The following is a 25,351-nucleotide window of genomic DNA, read 5'->3' on the forward strand; positions in this document are numbered from 1 at the left end:
CAGATGCATGGTTTCGTAAGTGGCTCTGATATCACTGAAGGAGAAGAGCGATCCAAAACGCAGCGGAATTTAAAATTTCTCCTTTAGTGATCCTTACGAATGGGCATGATCAGTTATAGAGTCGTTACCTCTTGTGGTGATTGTAACCTTTGATGCAGATCTACAAAGCGATCACGAACATTGAACGATGACAACGCCTCTACTCAGTCCACACGAACGGATTCCTTAAATCTCAGTGCTAGCTGCTACGAATGAAGGCTTTTAGTGAGAGAGAGAGAGAGAGAGAGAGAGAAACAAAATTGCAACTGCACAAATGCTTCTACACAATGGTTCTATTTATTGAACCATTTGTGTGGGCTGCAAGCTAAAAAGCCCATTCAAGTGTATGTGGCCCATATCTTATAATATGCCAAAATCACTTAAGAGTGTGGTACCTTACCATATTTCATATTCTACTTAAGTACACCGTACCTTACGATGTTATACAATTCACTTAAGTGCATCGTACATTACAATATTCCTTAGTTACTCTATCTCTCATCAATCCGTCCTTTTGTGTGTGACCCTGTAGGTTTTCGCGGCATTGGCAATTATATTAAATCACGTATTTAACATAATAAACAGTGAGCGGTATCTAACAATACATCACTGTTACCCAAGACACGAAAATGTCATGTGATTTGACAAATCCTTTTGTGATAATACTTATGTGTACAATTACCCTTTTGCCCTTATGATTCTCACTTTATTTTACTTACAAATTAATTATTTCTTTTTCTCTCTTCCTTTTAGTTAATTTCTAAATATTTTTCTTTCACTATAATTTTTTTTATATCACTTGATAACTGAAGATGTTATATTAAAAATATAAAATCAACAACTTTGACGATGTAAGTTCTCTTTCTTTTGGTTTATATTGCTTCATATGAACATCAACGAAAACTATAAACCTTTAATTTTTAGACTGACCTATTTTTATTTCAATTATACACTTTATAAATATTGTAATTACATTTGAAAAAACCATCTATTCTATAACAACATATAATGGGGATTGCAAATTTTAGTCTGGCCTATTTTATCCTTCAAATATTATAATTATTTCAAAAATGTTTCATTGTAACTGCGTTGCCACGTTATGACACGGTTTTTAGACAGATATATCCCGGACATGCTATAAAGATGAAAATTGGTTACCATCCATGAAACTGCATTAACACGTTATAATTTGAGGAAACGAGTAAAGGGATGCATCTTTTGTGCCTTTGAAAATACTAATGCAGAAGAAAAAGAGAATATTTTCACAATATGCTCTGTAGACAATTTTTTCACATTCTAATCACCTATTCACTCGCCGATATTCAATACTTTCCGGTTTAATGTAAATAATGATGCATTTAATTTTGTTCATTCTTATTTCACTTTTCCAATTTTGTGATATAGTTTGATCATTTTTTTTAATTTTAATTTTAAGAAGAACATGTTGGAGAAGAGTTATACCGTTTGTATTTTTAATCACTTTTTATTATTATACCAATTTATCTATTATATTATTTAAGTTTTCTACCACGTTTGTTTCAATTCTTTTTATTAATTATGTATGTTTAAATCGTGGTTGCAACAGGCAAAGATCATGTGTGAGATGGAAGAGAGTTTTTAGGAATTATGATGAAAAAATTGTTTCAGTTTGGGTTTCTTTTCATTTATGAGGTTTAAAATAGTTTAGTCTCATATTATTTCTTCGATAACATTGCTTTTCGTTGTGGTTTGTAAATGTTCAATTTTGGTTTGGTATCCACTTTATCTTGAAAATAATGTGCTTGCCATAAGGTTCAATGTAAATACTTTCATTTTTCATTTTAAATTGATATGAATTTTTCCATCATATAAAGGTTTTTGTGTTTGTAATGGTTGTTTTGATGATATTTTGTGGATACTCTGCAGTAAAATTGATAATTATTTTTATATACCGTAACTGCAGTCCACACAAATGAAAGGAGTTGCTTGAAACAAAACATAATCATTCTTATCCCTCCTAAAAATCAAAATCTAGCAACATGTAAAGGTTGTGAAGAAAAAAAATAAAAAATGTTATGTTTTTGTTAGCAGTTATTACATGTTAGATAGGGCATTCACTATCTTTCCTTATAACTTAATATACTTACTTTAAAGTCTGATAGTTTGTTTTCTTAAACATTCACTATTAAAGTAAACTCTTGCCTATAAAGAATATCAAAACTTCTTAAATTATGTATTTCATTATTGTTGCATGTTCATACTTTAAAAAATAAAATTTGCTTTGTGTTTGTTTAAATCGTTCAATTCACTTCTTATCATAAAAATGCAGGGATCAATAAAAATAAAACAATAGTGTGTAGTACTCTAATTGTTCTATTTTCAAACTTAACAAGTGGCAATGTAAAAAGTTGAGAAGTAACTACATATTACTAATGGAAAGAAATACATGGCGAGGACATAAGGAGACGGAAGAAAAAAATGGCATAATAAAAATGGTTGTTGTTTAAGGAGTGAGAGAGAAGAGAGTATCAGGAATTCATAAATGATTTATTAAACATAATCATTCTTATCCCTCCTAGCAATCAAAATCTAGCAACATGTAAAGGTTGTGAAGGAAAAAAATAAAAAATGTTATGTTTTTGTTAGCAGTTATTACATGTTAGATAGGGCATTCCCTATCTTTCCTTATAACTTAATATACTTATTTTAAAGTCTGATAGTTTGTTTTCTTAAACATTCACTATTAAGGTAAACTCTTGCCTATAAAGAATATCAAAACTTCTTAAATTATGTATTTCATTATTGCTGCATGTTCATACTTTAAAAAATAAAATTTGCTTTGTGTTTGTTTAAATCGTTCAATTCACTTCTTATCATAAAAATGCAGGGATCAATAAAAATAAAACAACAGTGTGTCGTACTCTAATTGTTCTTTTTTCAAACTTAACAAGTGGCAATGTAAAAAGTTGAGAAGTAACTACATATTACTAATGGAAAGAAGTACATGGCGATGACATAAGGAGGCGGAAGAAAAAAATGGCATAATAAAAATGGTGTGGCGGTTTAAGGAGTGAGAGAGAAGAGAGTATCAGGAATTCATAAATGATTTATTGTGATAAACCTATTTCACAATTTCTGCTATTTAATATTTTATAAATCATGGTAATCATCATCTTATAATACTATGTGAGTTTTAAGCATTGTACGAAATATATGATAAATATCATAAATTGTTGAGACCGAGAGAGTGTCAAAATAGAATGCAAGATAAATATATCACGTTTGATACTTATAATTTAATTTCAAAAATACGCCAAAATTTATATAAAAAAATGTGTTTTTATAGTTTTTGGCGTGTGCGCTTTAAGGTGATATTTCTTTCAAGTCTAGAAATTAAATTATATTCTCAAAAATACATGGGCGAAAAAAATTATTCCCATATTTGTTACAAAATTGAAAAAAAAAACACAAAATTCCATAAAATAAAAGAACTTGTATAACTTTCATAATTCCCATTGTTTTACTCATGCGAGAATAAAGTGGGAATGTTGATTCCCATGAAATTTCACATAATTTTTTTGAGAAAAATATATCATTATTCATTTTCTAAAGATTATATCAAACTATATGCTAAATTTATTTTCAGAAAAGTACTCGGAAATTAAATCTTTATTTTTTTAGGTAATTTATTCGTGAGATTTTTTTATGATTCCTGGAAACAAACACTCCCTAAAAAAAGCGGATGGACTGACATGAGAGTTCATGTCAAAAAGGTTTATTATATAAATTATTAAGTTAAAACATAATACTAGCTTGATTATCATGGTGGAGAGAGAGAGAGAGAGAGAGAGAGAGAGAGAGAGAGAGAGAGAGAGAGAGAGAGAGAGAGAGAGAGAGAGAGAGAGAGAGAGAGAGAGAGAGAGAGAGAGAGAGAGTAAAGGGAATAATGATATAACATGATATTTATTCATAGGGAATTTTGGTAAACAATACGTGAGTGGTTTTTCCATAAAACAAAGATGAATATTGATGATTATTACCGTTGCATTCTTACTCTGTTGTTGAAGAGAAGTTTAATTGTTTCCATGTGTATGTACGGTGCATTACATCCTCATACCAAAAACATTAAAGAACACAAATTCAAAAACATTAAAGAAGAATTTAAGTTTATACATTGAGTTATTTATTGATTTGCTTGAAAAAATGGTTAAATAAAGTCACATCACACTGCAATTTTCTCAATTCAAACAAAATTTAATGCGTAAATATTATATATTATAAATAAAATTTAATATGCATCTGAATAAATATCATATTTTTATCATATAAGTAATTTATATTAAAATCAAACTTATAAAAAAAGACGTTGTTAATATTTTCACGCGTTAGCGTAATAAAAAAAGCGGACAAACGGGCACAGAGTGCCCATTTGAACGTTAGTTTCAATAACAAAAATACCAAAAGTTGAAGTATCTACTCCATTCTTCGTATCTTCCAGGTACTTTGAGCCGTTTCTCTTCCAATGTCCGGTCTTACCGCAATGGAAGTAGGTGTCTACCTTTGCTATGCCTCCACTAGGCTTCAAAGTAGCAACAATGGGTCTGGGTTTGGCAACTTCCTTGCCTTTCCCTTTATCACCCTGCTTGGTGGGCCTTTTGTTCTGTCTCTTTCCATTTCCGATCATCAGAATGGACTTCCCTTTTGACTTCAGGTTCTGCTCAGCAGTTCTTAACATGGCTAGTAGTTCAGGAAGAGATTTGTCCATATCATTCATATTGAAATTTAGGACAAATTGACTGAATCTATCTGGCAACGATTGCAAGATTGAATCAATCGCAAGTTCCTTTCCGAGGGGAAAACCCAACCTCTCAAGGTTTTCCATATACCCAATCATCTTGAGCACATGGGTGTAAAGGCAAACTGTCATACAACATACGATCATAGGTTTCGATGATGACAAATGACCACCATGGATGAATCGACATTGTTGATTCCACCTCTACAAAACAAATGCAACATATCACCTATCATATCCTTTTCTATGCTCATCTAAACTGTTATATTTCATGCAACATATGTGGATAAAATGTGGTCATGACAAAATGCATGAAAACCACAAAAATCTGAATTTTTGCAGATTTGCAGGGTTTGAGTCGACCGTAGGGTCGACGCATAACATAGTGCATTTCCCACGGGTCAGCGCACAAAAGGCTTGAGTCGACTGCAGGGGTCAGCGCATGAACCACGGGTCAGCGCACGCCGATCTATGGTCGACGCATACTTATGTGTTTTTCAGACTGTCCAAAACTGCAGGCTATGCATCGACGCATAGACCTGCTATGGTCGACCGTTCGTGCGCAAATTCAGTTTTTAAGTATTTCCCACTCTGTTTGAAAAGCTGTTAAGTGGGTTGGTTGGTTTTTTACTATAAATAGAAGTTTAGTTACTTGTATCAACTAACATTTGACAAATTGATTCAAGTGTTCAAAGAACAAGAAAAAGTGAAAAAGGTGTCCAAGATTCTTCATCTTCATCTTCAACATCTCACAACACATCAATTACACAACCATTTTTGAAGTGCTTTGTGATTGGTTAAAGGTGATAACGTTCGAAGCCGTGATTGGGGAATCCGGTTCGGGTTGAAGCTTGTGACAGGTTTTTTCTTGAATAAAACCTTTAGGGTTTTGTCCTTCAAGACTGGTTTGATTTTGGGGGTTTTTTGGACGATTTCTTCATCAATTTTCAGTTGAGCGAAGGTGATTGAGAAGAGGAAGTCTTCATCAATCTAGTAGCGGATTCAGTGACATTGAAGGGAAGATTTCGGGTTCGATTTGTTGTAGTTGAGATCATCCGGGCCGAGGGTTTGAAGAACTGAGAGTTATTCAACAAAGGGGCTGGAATCGGAGGTCTATCAACAACAATCGAAGGACTTGATTCACCTTGAATCAAGGAACAAGGAGTGGAAGCATAATTCAACGTCTTGAGAATTCTGTTGTATATTTGCTGTTCAATCCTTGTATAAATTGTTATACTCAACAGGTGATATCTATTAAAGCAATCTCAATTCTAGTTTCAGAATTGAGGGCAGACGTACCCCGAAGCGAGGACGACGGGGGAACTGCCTCATCAAATCTTTGTCTTCTTTATTTTTCAGCATATTTGTTTCTAGCTTAAAAATAAGTGATTTTTGTATAAGCACTTTTATCAAACCTTGATATTAATTGAGTAAGAAGTTAAAACTCTATTTTTGAATCCAAAGTACAATAAGATATTGTGCTAGACTAATTGGAATCACTTACTCAACATAAATATCACTTGGAGTGTTTTTGCACACCAAGTGTTAGATAATTTGTCTAAACCAAAATTATCTTAGTTGTCTATCTAGTTTGGTTTGCTCTTTGAATCATTCGAACTAGGAATCCTAGCAAGTGAAGTAAATCATTGATAGTGTGACTAGTGTAGTGATTCTTATTCTACATTATCACTAATCCATAGGCTATACGCATATCCGGTTTTCTAATAACCGTTCGTTTTAGACTATATTTTCCTCGGCCGCTTCCGCACTTAAAACAAATTTTCAAAACCAATTTTAATTGGTAGCGCCGACTCAAATTTTAATTGGGATCTATTCAACCCCCCCCCCCCTTCTAGATCCGTGTCATAGTCTAACAAGTGGTATCAGGAACTCCGGTTCACTCCGTGCTTCAAAATATAACTTTGATAGAAAATGGCTAACGAACCTAAAGGGGCTTATAATAGAGCTCCCGTTTTCAATGGTGAAAATTATAGTTATTGGAAAGACTGTATGCGGGTGCACATAAATTCCATAGATAGAAAAATATGGAACGTCATTCTCAATGGTCCAATTGAAATAACCATGACCAATGAGAATAATGAATTAGTGCCAAAGCCCGAAGCACAATGGACCGATGATGATAAAAGAAAATACAATTATGATTGGAAAGCCAAAAATATCCTAATCTCCTCAGTAGGTGTAGATGAATATTATCGTGTATCCCATTGTCCTACTGCTAAGGCCATGTGGGATTCACTACAAATCGCCCATGAGGGGACGAACGATGTTAAGTTGGCAAGAATCAACACACTAACACAAGAGTTTGATCTCTTTTTCATGGAGCAAGGGGAAACCATTGCTGACATGCAAAAGAGATTTACTCATCTTATCAATCGATTACATTCATTAGGTAGGCCGGTTTCCAATGATGTTGCTACTAATAAGATCTTGAGATGTCTTAACAGGGAATGGCAGCCGAAAGTGACCGCCATCAAAGAAGCAAATGATCTTACCATATTAGACTTGACAACATTATTTAGAAAACTACAAGAGCACGAACAAGTACTCTTGAGCCTAGAACAACACGAAAAGAAAGAAAAGAAGGACAAAGCAAAGGTGAGTGAAAAGAAATCTATAGCTCTTAAGACTTCCTCCTCGAAGTCTCAAGCAAAAGAGCAAAGTGATTATTCCTCGAGCGACGAAGAAGAAGAGGACATGAGCGAAGATATGGGGTTGTTCGTTAAACGTTACAATCGTTACGTGAGAAAGAACGACACCCAACGTTCCGAGAATAACTTGGTAAACTTCCGGAAACAATCAAGGCACTCTAAAAATGATGACTCAAAAGGTAAAATGACTAGAGGGTCGTGCTACACTTGTGGGAAGCCCGATCATTACAAATCGGACTGTCCGATGAACAAGAAGACAAAGGAAAAGGAATCATCCAAATCACACAAGAGATCATCAAAGTCAAGGAGAGCATACATAGCTTGGGAAAGCGATAGCGACTCCTCCGATGATGAAAGTTCTAGTGATGAAGATAAAGCCGCAAACCTATGCCTATCTGCTCATCAAAAGAACAAAAAGAAACAGGTACGACATGCTAAATATGAAAAATCCTCTAGTATGTCTCATTATGAATTACAAGCTGCATTTGATACTTTACACTGTGAAGCTAAAGAGGCCTTTAAAAGGCTTGCCTCAAATAAACAAATTTTTATCCATTTGGAACAAAAAATTCGAGAATCCGAAAGGAAACTTGAGGCACTCAAAGCTTCTATAGTAGAAAGCACAAAAGCAGGTTGTGAGGACCTTAGAAGTAGGATAATTAACTTTGGGTGTGATACTTGTTATGTTTGGCAAGGTGAAGTAAGAAACCTAAAGACCAAACTTGACAAGGCTCTTGAGCCCAAGATTACCTTTGCAATCGATAAATCAAACTTTCGAAAAAGTATGGTTAATCCATATCAAAAATATAAATATGTTATAAAGGATGAAGATAGCAAAGGCAATCAAGATGTAAATTTCTCTTGTCTTTATTATTGCAAGAAAGGCCACTCCATTGCTAAATGCAGGTTTAGGAGATTCTTAGTTCCTAAAGGCATTTATCAATGGCTGCCCAAATGCAACCATTTTGTTACTCACCATTCAGGACCCAATAAGCCATTGGGTACCTTCTCGTGTTAATTGCATTTCCATAGGTATAATGCCTCGAGACCACCGAGAGAAGATGGGTTCTCAACAGTGGATGCTCAAGGCACATGTCAGGAGATATATCTCTCTTCATTGACTTCGTGGCTAAGAAGAAAGGATATGTAACCTATGGTGACAACAACCGTGGAGCAATACTAGGTAAAGGTAGTGTAGGTAACCCTTCTTCCACTACTATTTCTGATGTATTGCTTGTCGAAGGTCTTAAACACAATCTACTTAGCATCAGTCAATTATGTGACAAAGGATACAATGTATCTTTTTCAAAAGATTGTTGCAAAATTGTACATAATGATGATAAGAAGAGTATGTTTAATGGCCTGCGAGTGAATAATGTATATATGTTAGATTTGAACGAAGTATCGTTAACAAGTGACAAATGCCTTGTAACAATGAGTGAAGATTCATGGTTATGGCATAGGCGTTTAGCACATGTTAACTTTGACTTACTAAATAAAGTAGTCTCAAAAGATCTAGTCTTAGGTCTCCCCAAAATAAAGTTCACCAAGGATCACCTTTGTGATGCTTGTCAAAAAGGGAAGCAAACGAGGATCTCATTTAAATCCAAAAATATCGTTTCAACAACGAGACCTCTCGAACTTCTTCATATGGACTTATTTGGGCCGTCTAGGATTAAAAGTCTAGGAGGAAATTATTACGGTTTCGTAATAGTGGACGATTTTTTCTAGATTTTGTTGGACTATCTTTTTAGTAAGCAAGAGCGATACGTTCGCCGCCTTTGAAAGGTTTGCTAAGCTTTCCCAAAATAAATTAAATACAAACATTGTTTCAATTAGAAGCGACCATGGGGGTGAGTTCGAAAACCATTTATATGAAGAATATTGCGGTAACCATGGTATCGATCATAACTTCTCCGCTCCACGTACTCCTCAACAAAATAGGGTTGTGGAGCGTAAAAATCGAATTTTGGAAGAATTGGGAAGAACAATGATTAACGAAAGTGGTTTACCGAAATATTTTTGGGCCGACGCCATTAGTACGGTGTGTTATGTTTTGAATAGGGTGCTCATTCGCCCCATTCTAAATAAAACACCGTATGAGCTTTTAAAAGGGCGAAAGCCAAATGTTTCTCACTTACATGTTTTCGGTTGCAAATGTTTTGTATTAAATAATGGAAAGGAAAACTTGGGCAAATTCGATTCCAAGGCCGACGAAGGTATCTTCCTCGGATACTCTCAATCGAGTAAAGCATATAGAATATATAACAAACGATTACTTGCTGTGGAAGAGTCTGTGCATGTCACTTTTGACGAATCCTATCCGAGAAACGTCGAAAAGGGTAGTGTTGTTCATGGTGCAGGTACATCTACGGAAGACATACTCAAGGGCGGCGAGCCGGGGATTGATCAACCCGACAAAGTCAAAGTTGAGGAGGATAAAGATGTACACCATGAGGAAACCGAGGTAGCTCATCCGCCTTCAAACGATGATCTCCCTCAAGCTTGGAAGTCTTCCAAAGACCATCCAATTGACAACATTCTCGGAGATATCTCAAAGGGTGTTACAACTCGATCGAAGCTAAGTAATTTCTGTTATCACTTCGCTTTGGTTTCACAAATGGAACCTAAAAACCCTAAAGAAGCCCTACTCGATGAACACTGGTTTTTGTCAATGCAGGAGGAACTAAATTAGTTCACTAGAAATGAGGTTTGGGACCTTGTCCCTCCTCCGCGAGGTCATCGAGTAATCGGCACCCGATGGGTGTTTAGGAACAAGTTGGACAAAAACGGGGAAATAACCCGTAACAAGGCGCATTTAGTCGCGCAAGGGTATAACCAAGAGGAAGGCATCGACTATGAGGAAATTTATGCGCCGGTTGCCCGACTCGAGGCTATACGCCTTCTCCTTGCCTTCGCTTGTGCGAAAGACTTTAAACTATTCCAAATGGATGTTAAGAGTGCGTTCCTTAACGGTTACATAAATGAAGAGGTCTACGTCGCACAACCTCCGTGTTTTGAATCTCATGAGTATCCCGATCATGTTTACAAACTAAAAAGGGCTTTATATGGTCTCAAACAAGCTCCTAGAACTTGGTATGAGCGACTAAGTAAATTTTTACTTGATCAAGGTTACTCAAGAGGAAAGGTTGACACAACTCTCTTCATTAAACGTCAAGGAAAGCACTTGATATTAGTACAAATTTATGTTGACGATATTATATTTGGGTCTACTAACATGAATCTCGTGAGAGAGTTTTCGGATCTTATGCAGGGTGAATTCGAGATGAGTATGATGAGGGAGCTCACATACTTTCTCGGTTTGCAAATTAAACAACTCAAAGAAGGAACATTCGTGAGTCAAACAAAGTATTGTTTGGACCTTATCAAGAGATTTGACATGGAAAAAGCCAAGGCCATTGACACCCCCATGCCAACATGTGCAAACTTGAATAAAGATGAAAACGGTAAGGACGTAGAGGTAAAAAGGTATAGAGGTATGATTGGATCTCTTCTCTATCTTACTGCCTCTCGTCCCAACATTATGTTTAGCGTGTGTATGTGCGCAAGATACCAATCATGTCCCAAGGAATCCCATCTAAAAGCTGTCAAACGAATACTTCGATACCTATCCGGTACTCTGAAGTATGGACTATGGTATTCCAAAGGTAATGATTGCTCATTGGTAGGTTTCTCCGATTCCGATTTTGCCGGTTGCAAATCGGATAGGAAAAGCACTAGTGGTACTTGTCACTTATTTTCAAATTCCTTGGTCAGTTGGCATAGCAAGAAACAAGTTTCAGTTGCTTTGTCAACCGCCGAAGTGGAATATGTTGTCGTCGGTAGTTGTTGTGCTCAAATCCTATGGGTTAAGCAACAATTATTGGATTTTAATCTCAAACTCGAACGTATGCTCATTTTCTGTGACAATACAAGTGTCATTAATCTTACCAAAAATCCTGTGTTGCATTCTCGCACCAAACATATCGAAATTCGACACCACTTTCTTCGGGATCATGTAGAGAAAGGTGATGTTGTATTTGAACATGTTAACACTAAAAATCAACTAGCGGACATTTTCACAAAGCCGCTAGCTACTGAGCCTTTCTTTCATATTCGCCAAGAACTTGGTATTCTCGACATTTCGGAACGGGCGTCATAAATTGCTTGCTTTATCTTATTTCATTTAAAACTATAGTCTTGTACTTCTAGCAAGTTAATGTTGTTGCAAGCACAAGTATATTGTTCATCAAGTTATTTCGGCATCGAGGTGATATTCTTCCTTTACCCTTCTCTCTCTCCCAACCTTCATGGTTAAATAGTTGTATTACATGATAAGATTGTATATATATGACTTGTCTCTTATACCATATCTGTTTGGATGTTTAATGTTGTGTGGCATTCTATTTATGCATCAAACATGTGAGCATATGTGCATAACAGTGAAAATATGCAAAATTTGCCTGTATGAGTCGACCATAATAGGGCAATGGTCGACGCACACCTTAAAAAAACTTCTTTTTCAAAAAATTCAAACAGTATGCGTCGACGCATTGCGCGAAAATTCAGTTTTTCTGCATAAAACTTTCAAACTTCCCATGCATTTGCATTTCAAATTCTCATTAAGTGTGCATTTAACCCACTACATTGTGAGTTGCATCTACCTAGTGCCTATTGTCTCTTGGCCTCTCCTCTTCCCAAAACCCTAAGTCTTCATCTATAAAAAGGGCAAACCTCCTTCTTGCAAATCACTCTCAAAATCCTACACCAAGCTTCACTCTCTACCATTACAAAAAGCTTTAGAATCATTACCCATGGCTTCCTCATCCCGTAAACCTACCGGTAAGAGATCAAGGGGATCATCCTCTGCCTCCTTACCCATTACCGCTGTCTCCTTAGTTCCACCGGGTCTTCTCGACACCTTCAACAAAGACATTGGTCAAAGAGGAGTTGTGAGGCAACATGCATTCTACAGACTCACAGCAGAACGCATGCATCTCGTAGACATCATGAATCTACTACAGTATCACGGCATTGTTAAATTCCTGGAATGCAATGCCAAATATAGCGAAGACCTAGTCCGTGTGTTCTACACCTGCCTTCATGACAAATTTCATGGTAAAAAGTTTCACTCCAGGATCGGCACAACAAAGGTATCTTTCAAGTCTGCTGTTTGGTATAAATATTTTGATCTGACATTGACTGCTGATGAAAATCCTCTTGCTGAGGTAACTGATTCTCACACAATAGAAGGATATGAGTTTAAGAGCGCTTTGAACGCTATGCTGAAACGACCCTACCCAGACCACATTGTGAACAGTGATGCGTTCCCAAGAACTGTCACTGCCGGTAATCTGAAAACAGGTGAGTGCATTCTCCAGTGGATTGTGGCGCGCATCCTGAGGTCGAAGAAGGGTGGCCTTTCTCGAGTTGAACAGGCTGAGGTTCATCTCATATATATCCTAAAAAATCAGCGTAAAATAAACTGGCCCTACTACATTGCTAGTAGGATGTTCAGTTTACGAGACTCCGGATGAGGCACTGCTCTTGCCTATGGATCGTTTATTCAAGAAGTTCTTACTGCAGCCGACGTTGATTATCCGTCCTTTCCGTATACCTCCATTTCCTCAGATAAAGAATTCATCACAAAAACTCTCTCTATGATGGGATACTTTTGGTCTGATGAGCGGAAAATGTAAAAATTTGTTTGCAGGGGGTATATTCCTACGACTGTTGAAGAAGATGATGAAAGTGATGAAAGTGAAGAAGAAGACCAAGAGGAAAACGAAGAAGAATGAGCAGGAGAAGCATTTGAGCAGCATGATAGTCCTCTACAAGCAAACACACACGACTACACAAACTCCGCTTGGGTTCAGAATACACATTCAACTGAAGAAGATGCCCCCAACCATGGTGGTTGGGGTGAATGGCAACATATGGGCTGGTCACCAATTCTATCATCCGTATCAATATGGTGCTGAAGAATCTCCACCGTCTCCTCCACAACAAGAAAACTCTTCTGAACTCTTAGATATGATGAGAAATATGCAGCTGGCTCAACAATCATTCATACAAACTCAGGATGAGCGCTATGCTCATATAAGCAGCCAACTTCAAGCACAAAATGAGAGGCTCGATAACCTCTCTACCAGCATGAATGAACGATATACAGCATTCACCGAGACATTTGAACGACAGGAGCGATCCGTCGATGTGGGCCTCAAGTATCTAAGTAGTGTTGCTGACCAAATAACGGATATGTGTTTCGGTCGAGGAAGAGGCCATTAGGGCATAAAACTGCATATGCATCTGTATTTTTGTTGTTTGACTGAACTAATTTTCTGTTATGCTTGTTTGTGCAAATCTAATTTAATGTTATCTCCTTTTTAATTTGTTCAGTAATAATATTTGGTGTGATATTATTATATGATTCGCTATCTCCTGTTGAATATCATGTTATGTTGAATAATAGTTCTTTTTCTCTTTTTGATGTTGTCAAAGGGGGAGAAGAGCATGTACCAAAGCCAAGCCAAGATATTCACAACAATTAACAGTTTGTTTTGCAGCCAGCCTTAGATTACAAAAAAAAGGGGGAGTGTGTATAATGTGTGTAAATATTGCATGTTGTTTTTCTTTGGTTTCACACAGGTTGTCGTCATCAAAAAGGGGGAGTATGTAAAGGCAAACTGTCATACAACATACGATCATAGGTTTCGATGATGACAAATGACCACCATGGATGAATCGGCATTGTCGATTCCACCTCTACAAAACAAATGCACCATATCACCTATCATATCCTTTTCTATGCTTATCTAAACTATTATATTTCATACAACATATGTGGATAAAATATGGTCATGCCAAAATGCATGAGAACCACAAAAATCTGAATTTTTGCAGATTTGCAGGGTTTGAGTCGACCGTAGGGTCGACGCATAACATAGTGCATTTCCCACGGGTCAGCACACAAAAGGCTTGAGTCGACCGCAGGGGTCAGCGCATGAACCACGGGTCAGCACACGCCGACCTATAGTCGACGCATACTGATGTGTTTTTCAGACTGTCCAAAACTGCAGGCTATGCGTCGATGCATAGACCTGCTATGGTCGACCGTTCGTGCGCAAATTCAGTTTTTAAGTATTTCTCACTCTGTTTGAAAAGCTGTTAAGTGGGTTGGTTGGTTTGTTACTATAAATAGAAGTTTAGTTACTTGTATCAACTAACATTTGACAAATTGATTCAAGTGTTCAAAGAACAAGAAAAAGTGAAATAGGTGTCCAAGATTCTTCATCTTCATCTTCAACATCTCACAACACATCAATTACACACAACCATTTTTGAAGTGCTTTGTGATTGGTTAAAGGTGATAACGTTCGAAGCCGTGATTGGGGAATCCGGTTCGGGTTGAAGCTTGTGACAGGTTTTTTCTTGAATAAAACCTTTAGGGTTTTGTCCTTCAAGACTGGTTTGATTTTAGGGTTTTTTTGGACGATTTCTTCATCAATTTTCAGCTGAGCGAAGGTGATTGAGAAGAGGAAGTCTTCATCAATCTAGTAGCGGATTCAGTGACATTGAAGGGAAGATTTCGGGTTCGATTTGTTGTAGTTGAGATCAGTCGGGCCGAGGGTTTGAAGAACTGAGAGTTATTCAACAAAGGGGCTGGAATCGGAGGTCTATCAACAACAATCGAAGGACTTGATTCACCTTGAATCAAGGAACAAGGAGTGGAAGCAACATTCAACGTCTTGAGAATTCTGTTGTATATTTGTTGTTCAATCTTTGTATAAATTGTTATACTCAACAGGTGATATCTATTAAAGCAATCTCAATTCTAGTTTCAGAATTGAGGGAAGACGTACCCCGAAGCGAGGACGACGGGGGAATTGCCTCAATCTTTGTCTTCTTTATTTTTCAGCATATTTGTTTCTAGCTTAAAAATAAGTGATTTTTGTATAAGCACTTTTATCAAACCTTGATATTAATTGAGTAAGAAGTTAAAACTCTGTTTTTGAATCCAAAGTACAATAAGATATTGTGCTAAACTAATTGGAATATACTTACTCAACATAAATATCACTTGGAGTGTTTTTGCACACCAAGTGTTTGATAATTTGCCTAAACCAAAATTATCTTAGTTGTCTATCTAGTTTGGTTTGCTCTTTGAATCATTGGAACTAAGAATCCTAGCAAGTGAAGTAAATCATTGATAGTGTGACTAGTGTAGTGATTCTTATTCTACATTATCACTAATCCATAGGCTATACGCATATCCGGTTTTCCAATAACCGTTCGTTTTAGACTATATTTTCCTCGGCCGCTTCCGGACTTAAAACAAATTTTCAAAACCAATTTTAATTGGTAGCGCCGACTCAAATTTTAATTAGGGATCTATTCAACCCCCCCCCCCCCTTCTAGATCCGTGCCAAAGTCTAACAATGGGGACCTACAGGGGCTCCCTCAGCTAACTTGCCTTGAAAATGGGCTTTTGAAACTTCAAACCTTTCATGCCTTGCTTTCTCTTGATAGAGCATCTTCAGGTGTTCGATCATATCGAACGCTTCCATGTTCTCATGTTGCTTTTGCAACTCTGAGTTCATGGTAGCTAGCATGAGACAAGCAGTTTCATTGGCATCATCGACATGCTTCTTATAAGCATCTCTTTCTGCCTTAGGTGCAGAACTAGGAGGTTCCTCTTCAGGAACAGGTTTCTCCAAGACATACAGCTCTCTATCATGTTTGAGGACAATCCTCAGGTTTCGGTGTCAATCCAGAAAATTTGTCCCAGACAATTTTTCCTTACATAATTGAAAATTTTCACCGTGTTCTAGTTTGCCTGTATATTAAAGCAAAATAAAATTATATTTAGTTATGATATAAAGAATACAATATAATCTTGGTATGTCGTGTAACTAAAATGAGAATCAACGTGTGAGCAATTTTTTTAATGTACTTAATAAATAACTTCGGGTGCGATAAAAGAATTTGTTTGAAGACTATATTTTTTGTGTAGTCACCATCTTCTTCCTTCAATTTTTCTTCCCTAGTTAAAACTCTTGTCGTAGTCTGTGAAACACCCCTGGATAAAATCACATACAACTGTCCATGACTAAAAACATGTCGTGGAAGATATATTCCAACATTTGGAATGGTTCGTCCTTGTGATTTACTTATTGTAATAGCAAAACTTAGTCCTACGGGAAACTGCTTTCTACTAAGGACAAAAGATAACTCATCACTTGCAGATATTTTTATTTTAATTTTGGGCAAAAAAGCTCATTTTCCTGCATTGTTTCCTGCCAAGATTTCCACATCCAACATATTCATAAATAAACCACGACATAATAACCGCGTCTCATTACACAATCCATATCTAGGATCTAGATTCCGTAACAACATCAATGGTGCACCCTTTTTTATCTTTAGAATATGTGGTGGAAAACTACATTGTGTAATTGAGTTTAAGAATTCTTACTGGTATAAATCATGATTATCACATCTTTAGAATATGTTCTTCTCCTGGAAACTGGTCGATAATCATATCATTCAATTTTTGGACATTATCATTCGTTGGTGTCAAAATAGCTATTTGTACCATATATGGGGCATGCCAACCATGCAATTCTAAATTAGGAAAAAGATGTTGGATAAGTACTTGTATGGAATGTTCACTGTCCCATGGGATTGCAATCTATGAATGTAATCTCACCATATCATCTGCTTTGGTAGGTTCAACACCATCACCAATGCGAATAAGAAATTCTGCAAACTCTTGATCATGCAATGATCGCATATTTTGATGCAAACGCAAAATCTTGGTATGATCCCATAAATGAGACTGAACAATACACGCTGAAATCATTTGTGCCTTAGTACCTTTTCTTACAACAGGAAGAGCTTGACAAAAAACTCCCCCCATGATCAGAACTTTTCCACCAAATGGAGCATTGTTGCTATAAATGTCTTGTAATGATAGATCTAAGGCTTCCAAACAATTTTTGTTTGTCATTAGTGCTTCATCCCAAATTATTGCGGCAACAACTCTAATGAGATTTGCAAGATCTTTTTACTTTTGAATACTACAAATGAAACTCGGTTGTATATCAATAGGTATCTTAAATCGAGAATGTGCAGTTCTACCACCGAGCAATAGTATTGGGTTGGAACATTATGCTAATGTTTCATTTTATATGTTGGCTAATGTTTATGATGACATAATTATTTAGATTCTAACTTTTTGAGAATTATGGAGTTATAATTATTTTATTAAAAATTATCATAAACATTATTCAAAAGAATCATGTCATCATAAACATTAGTAATTACTCCAACTTACATGCATGTAATTATGCTAATTACCCAAAGAAGGATCCGAGCATATTGATAATTACTCCAAAAAATTATGCTATAAATTAGGCTATGATAAACATTATTGAAAAAACTGAACATGAATAGAACAATTAAGTTATGATTTTTCAAAAACACATTCTGAAACAAACACAAATAGATATAAACAGTCTTTTTTACACATAGATATATTTCACCTGCCACTTATTTTCTTGACATTATAATTAAGAGTTGAGGTTAGCAAAAAATGAGAAAACTATACACTTGTAGTAATATTATTGTTATTTTCTAATATGTTAAATAACACCATAAATGATAAGATGATAATTCTTCAAGACATGTTCCTTATATAGAAACTTCATGTAAACATATAATTCTAAAAATTTGCTTCTTTCTTTCATTAGTTTTTGGATATTTACATGACATGGAATAAAAAAGAAATGATCATTTATATGATATAAATTAACTAACAAAGATAAAACCTTAAAAAAGATATGCAATAAAAAAGAAATGGTCATTTACATGTTTAGAAAACAAAACTTAAAAAAGGGAGATGATTTTCCGATGCTTTAATTACATGTGCAGTTACTTCATGAAAAAAATGACCAAATAGAAAATTTAAAAATATCAAATTTAACCAAAATAGGATTTAATTGAAATACACTGACATTGTAAAGAGATTTTACACTGTCAGTTAATCACAACCATTGATTTATTTAAAATGTTTGACTTTTATTTCAACAATTTAAAAAGTAATACAAACGGATGATTGTGATGCATTGACAGTGTAAAACTTTTTACTGACAGTGTATACCAATTAATCTCAAAAATATTTATCAGTTATCTTTTCATCTTTTATTCAATTTTATGATTTTAATTTGTTTTCAGTTTTCACACAGATAAATAACTGCTCTATCAGTTATGTAAATATCAAGGGTGGTAGTTACTTTTATCTTTCATTAATCGTGGATACAATTTAGTGGGTAAAAAGATAATTGTTTAAGGATAATTTAGGAATTAAATTAGGCCACACCAAAAGAGTATATCCCCTTTTATCTATACTAGCGTTCAGACGGGCACTCCCGTGCCCGTCTGTCCGCTTTTTTTAATGCGCACAGCGTAGAGGAAAATAAATATTTGTTTTCTTTTTATGAGGTTTTTACTGTAGGTCGCATTAAAAATAATATTAATACATTTTGAAAACGGTAAATAAAGATATTCAAAATTATATCGAAACATGCAAAGTAATATTGATACTGTGTAATCAATGACGTTCTTTAAGAGGAATGCCGAACATGAAATCTCTATTCGAAGTATTTTCTTTTTCCCTGCAATTGTTTTCCGTAGTATAGAAAAAATGTAAGACTCTTAAATTAGACTTTTTTAAAGAAAAAGATAGTAAAAATAATAGTAAGTAGTGTAATATAGCTTTTGCTTACCTTATAAAGATTCGAATCAATTCTTCGTACATCCCTTTATCAATGCGCTCTTGAGATTTAAAAAACTACAAATACATGATGAAATGTCATATTATAAAAGAAATACATTCAGAACACTTGACTCGTTTGAATATAATATGGTTTATTGCGACTCAAATAATACCTGGAGAATGGAGATACTTTGTTTTAGTCTAGATTTCGTAGAACAACAATTATGACTTGTTTCTGAATTACCTGGATTTCTGGTAAATAAGGAAAACAATGGAGTTAGTAAATATATATGGTTTTACTTATATAAACCACAAATAACAGTTAAATTCATGCATTCAAAAATAATCTAGAGTAAATATATTCTTAAATGAATTAAATAAAAACCTCTCCATTCTTTGAGATATTATTTCTCTTTTCACCATTTTCCAAAGTTGTGTTTTATCTGTTATCACCGTGGAGCTCCAACCGATGGAGTAAATTTTCAAACGTTTGACCTGTTTCAATGAGGATGATAAAAATGTTAGTGAAAGAGTGATGAAAGTGCAAGAATTTTTTCCATACGTATTACGGAAAAAATAAATACACCTTATTGTCGAGTTTGCCGATGGATGAAATACTTTGTTCATCCTTCCACGTGTTCCATTTATCTTCAAAGTCTGTTATCTAAAATTTATTGCATAAGAATAGTGAGAATAACTATCACCCCATTTATATCTAACATAAAAGCATAAAATAAATGATTAAGTATAACTTACTTTCATGTCGAAGCAAGTTTCAACATTCTTTCGTCTCAACTCCCTACATAATTGGAAGATTTCATCGTGTTCTAGTTTGGCTGTATATTAAAGCAAAAGAAAATTATATTTAGTTATTATCTATCTATTCTATGATATAAATAATACAATATAAGCTTGGTATGTCGTGTAACCAAAATGGGAATCAACGTGTGAGCAATTTTTTCAATGTACTTAATAAATACCTGCGGATGCGATAAAAGAATTTGTTTGTAGACTACATTTTTTGTGTAGTCACCATCTTCTCCTTTCAATTTTCCTTCCCTGGTTAAAACTCTTGTTGTAGTCTGTGAAACACCCCTGGATAAAGCCACATATAACTGTCCATGACTAAAAACATGTCGTGGAAGATATATTCCAACATTTGGAATGGTTTGTCCTTGTGATTTATTTATTGTAATTGCAAAACTTAGTCGCACAGGGAACTGCTTTCTACTAAGGACAAAAGGCAGTCCATCACTTGCAGATGTTTTTATTTTAATTCTAGGCAAAAAAGCACGTTTTCCTGCGTTGCTTCCTGTCAGGATTTCCACATCCAACATATTCATAAATAAACCACGACATAATAACCGGGTCCCATTACACAATCCATATCTAGGATCTAGATTTCGTAACAACATCAATGGTGCACCCTTTTTTATCTTTAGAATATGAGGTGGCAAACTACCTTGTGCAATTGAGTTTAAGAATTCTTGCTGGTATAAATTATGATTATCTCCTTCAACCTCGTCAAACGATAACAAATTATGTTCTTCTCCTGGAAACTGATCGATAATCATATCATTCAATTTCTGGACATCATCATTTGTTGGTGTCAAAATAGCTCTTTGTACCATATATGTGGCATCCCAACCATGCAATTCTAGATCAGGAAAATATGTTGGATAAGTACTTGTATGGAATGTTCACCTTCCCATGGGATTGCAATATGTAAAGGTAACCTCACCATGTCATCTGGTTTGGTAGGTTCGACACCATCACCAATGCGAATAAGAAATTCTGCAAACTCTTGATCATGCAATGATCGCATATTTTGACGCAAATGCAAAATCTTGGTATGATTCCATAAATGAGACTGAACAATACACGCTGAAATCATTTGTGCCTTAGTACCTTTTCTTACAACAGGAAGAACTTGACGAAAATCCCCCCCCATGATCAGAACTTTTCCACCAAATGGAGCACTGTTGCTACAAATGTCTTGTAATGATCGATCTAAGGCTTCCAAACAATTTTTGTTTGTCATTGGTGCTTCATCCCAAATTATTGCGGCAGCAACTCTAATGAGATTTGCAAGATCCTTTTGCTTTTCAATACCACAAATGGAACTCGGTTGAATATCAATAGGTATCTTAAATCGAGAGTGTGCAGTCCTACCACCGGGTAACAATGTTGCAGCTATACCAGATGATGCAGTTGCTAAGACAATTTCTCCTCTACTTCTTAAACTTGCCATTAATGTTCTATAAAGGAATGTTTTACCTGTTCCTCCTGGACCATCAACAAAAAATACCCCACTATGTTTTTGAACAATTACATTCATAATGGTGTTGAATGCAATCATTTGATCATTATTTAACTTAGCAATAGATTCAATATCTTCATTGGGGATATCGATCGCTAACTCCTCTTGTATGATACTTGGAACTGCACCTCTGTCTATTGTATTAGGGGGTAAAGATGGGAGATCATAATCATCAATCTTTTTACCGTGCAGGTTTAAGAGTTCATTCAAGTCCTTCAACAACATATTAGTTAAGTTTGATTCCACAACATTGTTAGCTGTTTGATAATCCTCTACCATATGTGTAAAAAACTCATTCCAAAGGCCTCTAACATCAGTAGGTTCACAAAATATTAAAATCGTCACGAACAACCTTCGTAAAGCATATGGCATTCGGAGACTCGTAGCCTCAACCAAACAATCACGAATACTATGATCAGTCTCTAGAAATCCCCTATCCTCGGCTGATTTTTTGAATGTACTGAAAGTCATGCCATTATTTGTAAGAAGATATTCCCAACTGGTTGGACCTATGACATGCGATAACAACAGTCGCAAGTAAAACTTATCTCCCTCCGAAGGTGATACCGTATAGATTCTCCCGATAACTTTTCTTGTTGATCGCCTACGATGCCATTCCATATCCCGCTTGTTCCAACAATAATGCTCTGGAATCTCTCTATACAGATACTTTCTTGCTTGTGGATCTCGTAGATTCAATGCAAAGAATTGTGTGAGCATTGTTTTGGAGTTGCGTTCATTATTTAACACATCTGCAATTTGCTGATGATCATAAAAGCGCACTTGATGGCGGTTCGGCAAGTGGATATGCAATCTTTCAACCGAAGGATATAATCGGTAAAGAGTGAATCGAAATATTTTCCATAATGCCTCGGGAGCACAAATCCATCTTGCATCAACATATTGCTGAACTTCATCCATGTATGATCCTTTATGAACCTCCATAGCCACACGATCAGGGCCCTTGTACACATATTTGTATAGATACTTGATACTTTTAATGCTACTGCAAATCTCTACATTGATGTGACAGTCATACTTTAACAGTAACCAAGGGTTATAAGGAACCACCCATCTATTATCGACAGACCTATCTCTACCTAACGATACAGACTCATCAAACCTTCTCCTATACTCGGGATATGAGTCAGTGCCTTGACGTGTTTCATCCAAGAACTGTTTGGGATACCTTTTTTTACAATGTCCATCTTTCATACATGGAGACTTTCGGTTGATTATGCCGCAAGGTCCGTGGATCATATGTCTTACAACAGCTTCATGCAACTGTGGTTCACATTCTAATTTAGGTATTTCTGCTCTTACCATACTATCATAATCTCTTGGGTCACGCAACTTATCGTTACTTTCTAAGACCAACAACATATGCACATGCGGCAGTCCTCGCTTTTGAAATTCAGTGACATACATGTAGCTTTTAACTTTACCCAAGACTCCTTTATTAATAACATCATCCTTCAATTTCTCAAATTTCGAACGAAATATTCTTGTTAGCAAATATGGACGATCTTGTGGTGTTTGAAAAGGCAAAAGTTCTGATGTTATCTCACTCCAAGAAGGATTGCATGTCATTGTTAGAAAAATATCTGGTTTACCGCCATTAAGAACAATAGCCATGCCATCTTCATAACGTTGTGTCATGTCTCGACGACTGCCAATAAATGATGATGGCAATATTGTTCTTTTTCCAATGTTCTCTACGATGATTCATGAAATGCATTAGTATTAGAATATATGAATTATTAGCATTAGAAGTACAACTAATTATTAATCAAAAACTGTATATTTATGCTATATGAATTTGTACCTGCATTAGTTTCACCAACATGCAAAGCATCATGTAAACCTTGGTACAATTCAGAACGTATATCACTTTGGTGCTCTTTAATCCACCTTAATCTCCCTGATTCAATTTTGACATAATTGTCTACAACATATTGTTGCAACAGTCGACCCGCATTTAACAACATTGATTGATCATTTGGGCGAATCTACAGTTGATTGAAAAAATGTCGGTGTTAAATGTAAAGTTTTTTAAACAACGCTTAGCTAAGTAGATTATCTACTAAAATTAATCCAAATTTACCTGAAGCATGTAACTGTAATATGCTCGACATGACACTCTTCGTCCATTGCAATTTGTTGTGTTGATGTCCCAACCATGCGTCCCAAATGGAAACAATACAGGGTATTGCAAAGGATCATAATATCCCTTTGTCTCTTGAACTTTCTTGAGATTTCCATCACAACGAATGACATTAATATCCCTTCCATAATCCATAGAATCTGCATCACATCCAACAATAATTGCCGCAACTTGTTCAGCAGTTGGAAGATTGTATTGATGGTGATTACGTGGACGCTCTTTAAGTATGAGGCTACATTCACTGATATTTGGAAGTATTGAAAGTTGCTTGAACCTAATTACAAAAGGATTAAACTGATGGAGCATTTTCTGTAATTTGTGAACTACATTTTGGTGCAGTTGTGGATTTTCCTGCATTCTATTATGTAGCTCGTTATCGGTGTCGTAGATGTATAGTTGTAAGAAACGCGGTCTGACACCCTCATTTGGATAGAAACCTCCTATGTTATGGTAAAAAGCACCTTGAGCACGAAACGTGTATATACCACGACCAGATGCAAGAATTTTCTCATCAACATGAACACCAATTGAAGTGAATGAAACCACATGGTTATAACTTCGAATATGTTGCCTAAAATGTTTTCCTTCAGCTGAACCATCCAAAAATAATTGTTGCAATACTATAGGAGCATCAACTCGTGAGAATGATACCTTTCCACCATTACAACACGTATCACGTGATTCATGATGAAACAATCTTGCATTGCAGTGTCTACAGGTAAATGGATGAGGCAACCGGGCTTTTGCCATCATCATATTATTTTTGAAATTTCGAGCAATATTGTGCTTTGCTCGAAAAGCATGTCCTGATTCTACAGGCAGGAGTTTGATATTGATTACTAAATATTATATAAAATCTAAAATACAAATAAAAAATATATGCAAGATGACTCAATTATTATATTTTAATATTGCATGATTTGAAATTTTACGCCACATGAGCAAATGCTACATTTATTTGAAGCAAATTTTTTACGAACATACCTTGAGGACGACGTGATAATGCACCATTTTCTCTGGCATCCATGTTAACATATGATATTACTGCATCCTCTAAAGCTTCATCAACATCCATATCATCTGATACAAAAATAATAATTAATATCAATACATTTGTAAAAATTAATACTCGCATACTTAGAACTATATCACTTATACCTGTATCGGATTGACTCGTGATGTTTTGTTGATTAGGTGATGTACAATTACGATCTGCGAGTTTAAATACATAAAATAAGATATGGCGAAAGCGAACAAAATTATGAAATGTAACGTATAATATATATATTGATCATCACCAACCAAGTGCAACATCATTAACATGTGTAATTCTACTTGGACCGGCTTCACTGTCATGAGTTCCTTGAAAGTGTGATCTTGGAAAAGTCATATTTGTAAAATTTTGAAACGGAACTCTCGACTGACTGTTTATATGGCGAGATGTTTGAGCTTGTTTCTCTTGCTCTTTTCGCCGCCTATAATTTTCACGTCGTCTTGACAAATTGTTTTCTCTATGCTCGTTGCTCATATTTTGTCTCCTCTTCCTTTCATTTTCGGCCCTTCTTGACCTCTGTTGTTGACTTGATATTTGACGAATATTATTTTCCAT

The 25,351-nt window shown here is 35.5% G+C and overlaps 1 pseudogene; it reads right to left on the bottom strand.

The window, feature by feature from the left end:
* Nucleotides 1-19,093: 19,093 nt before the first annotated feature.
* On the bottom strand, nucleotides 19,094-25,351 carry LOC127104628 (uncharacterized; annotated as a pseudogene).

The sequence above is a fragment of the Lathyrus oleraceus genome, chromosome 7, assembly GCF_024323335.1.
Source record: "Lathyrus oleraceus cultivar Zhongwan6 chromosome 7, CAAS_Psat_ZW6_1.0, whole genome shotgun sequence".
In the NCBI taxonomy this organism is placed as follows: domain Eukaryota; kingdom Viridiplantae; phylum Streptophyta; class Magnoliopsida; order Fabales; family Fabaceae; genus Lathyrus; species Lathyrus oleraceus.